Genomic DNA, 2,653 nt, shown 5'->3' with positions numbered 1-2,653 from the left:
TATACACAAACGAACTATGCAACCACACTAAATTCGACATTTCGGATATGTTGACAAAGTCTGATTTTTAAAAAAATATCATTTTTACAAAGTTGTCCCCTGAAATCTGAAATCACAATTTTTTATATCGAGGATCGAAATAAGATTTAAAAGTCAAAAAATCACATCAAATATGTTACCACCCTAAAATCGATATTTCAAATCTGTTGGCGAAGTCGTATTTTCCATACGAAGTCGTTTCGATCAAATGTAGGGCCCACACCCATATTTTTAATTTTCCAACTTTTCGAGAAATAGGTCGAAATGAGCTCGGGTGCACCAAGACCCGAAACAAAGGTCTACCTAGTCTAAAATCGATATTTCGAAGCTACTGACGTAGTTCGTTCAGCCATCCATCTCACAGATCAAAAGATATCCACATAAGTCCAAAATAAAGCTCTCAAAGCCATCAAAAACCACAATATTGTATAAATGGTACCAAAATGCAGCGAAAACCATGCAAATCACCCCACACCCCAAAAATACCATAATGCAACTACAGAAAGGGGTAAAATAAATCACATAAAATCACAAATTTCACATATTTCATCAAATTTTTAAGTCGTTACATTGTTTCACAAAATTGACCCTTGAAATCCAATTTCATAATTCTCCGAATCGAGGATCAAAATGAGATTCAAAAGCCATAAAGTCAAACCAACTATGCTACCAACCCAAAATTGACCTTTTAAATCTGTTGACGCGGTCCATTTTATCATTCGATACACAGAATAATAAATATTGATTGAAGACAACTATAAGATCTTTTTAGCCTCTAAAAACTACAAACTCGCATAAAACACACTGAAATGCATTGGGAAGTGCGCCAATCATCCCCACATTTCAGAAATATCATATAGAAACCACAGAACGAAGGGATAAAATGATCAAATCACATAAAAAGGAATAATTTCACAAAATAAAGTCCTTACATGAAATATCTCACTCTTATTCTTGTATTTTTCGCTTTAGATAATAAGTCAGCCTAACTTGATTAATTTTAAATGGATATTTGAACAATATATGACATAAAATTCAAAATAAAAAAATTGATCATCTTTTCTTAATTAAAAAGCTGAGTGAGTATATATAAGGAATCTAAACTTTAGAAAAAATGTGATTTTAAGATAAAATTTATTATGCTTGAATTGAAAATAAAATTTTACTTAGAATTAGTATTAAATATGAAAATCATATATCAATTTATAAGATGATAGAAATAAAACAAAATTCTTTGAAAAATAGTATACACTATTATGCATTTGAAAAGATAAGGTTATAAGATTCAAATTATACGTACATTAAGTTAAATGATTATCAAGCTAATTTCACAAAAAAAAAAAAAATTGAATGAAAATTTTAAGAGGAAGATATGTTGCTATTTATACGGAAACATATATACATGTGTATATTTTCAGTATAAAACTTTAATGTATCAATTCAAGATTTTTTTCACCCTCTTTTCAATTTTCTTCCATGCATTTTTGGTATATATATGTTTTAGTCAAGAGCATAGAGAAGAATAAATCTACATCAATTTAAATTTAAAAATTCTCTCTATAATCATACGTTCTAATAGATTTCAAAATTGCAACAACTTTATCCCGAAATGTGTTGCATTTAAAAAATAAATAAATAAATCTAAGAGAAAGTAAAATAAGAAAGAAAAAAAAAACGACTTACATATGTAATGTTGAGTAAAATGACTTATAAAGTGCTAATCAAGAAAAAAATTATGTAAATGACTATCAAGGAAACATCTCAAATACGTCAACAAAAGATAAATAACTGAGCTTGCAACTTTTCTAAGCAATTACCTTGGATATGCTTCTTATGTTGTTTGGTTCCCGGTTACCATTTTTAAAGTCTATTGATTTTTTTAAAACATGTCTTTTGTCTCTTTGAATGCAAACTTTTTTATAAACATCTGGTAGCCTAAAAAAATCAGATCAACATTTAGTATATCTAAGATCATTTCATGATAATCATTGATCTCAATAAAGTAATTTATAGCAGATTAATTATGTAATATTTTTTTTTTGGAAACTTTTCAGGAAAATCCTCAGTCACTACACCTTCTGCCACAGCCTCTGTCCTTCGGATGAGCACTCTGTGGTGAGCACTGTGTGCGCACTGGGCAAACCCCCCTCCCCCGGTGCAATAGCCTGCAAACCACATGGGGATGTAAACCGCACTAGGCAAGCCCTGTGCGACAGGCTCAAACCCAGAAGGCATTGAGGGGGGAATCGATCCCTGGTCACCCGGATGGGTAACCGCCCTCCAAATCAACTAGGTTGTCCCGAAGGACATTAATTATGTAATATTGCATACTCAAACTATTAACAAATTATAATCAACAATCTAAAGTTAAGCTTTGAGTAGCAAAAATTTGTGCACAAATATATTAGTATGATTAGGGGTGTTCACAGTTTGATTTTTAACCAAATCAAACTGCGATCGAAACCAAACAGATTAAAAAATTGATATTTGATTAGGTTTGGTTTGGTTTGGTTTTGAATTTTAAAAAAAACGATACTAATTTGATTTGGTTTGGTTTTACTCTAAAATAACCAACAAAATAATCAAACCGTATATATATATATATATATATATA

This window comes from Capsicum annuum, chromosome 3, assembly GCF_002878395.1.
Source record: "Capsicum annuum cultivar UCD-10X-F1 chromosome 3, UCD10Xv1.1, whole genome shotgun sequence".
NCBI classification, from domain to species: domain Eukaryota; kingdom Viridiplantae; phylum Streptophyta; class Magnoliopsida; order Solanales; family Solanaceae; genus Capsicum; species Capsicum annuum.
The sequence above is the reverse complement of the archived record's forward strand: the minus strand, read 5'-3'. Positions refer to the sequence as shown.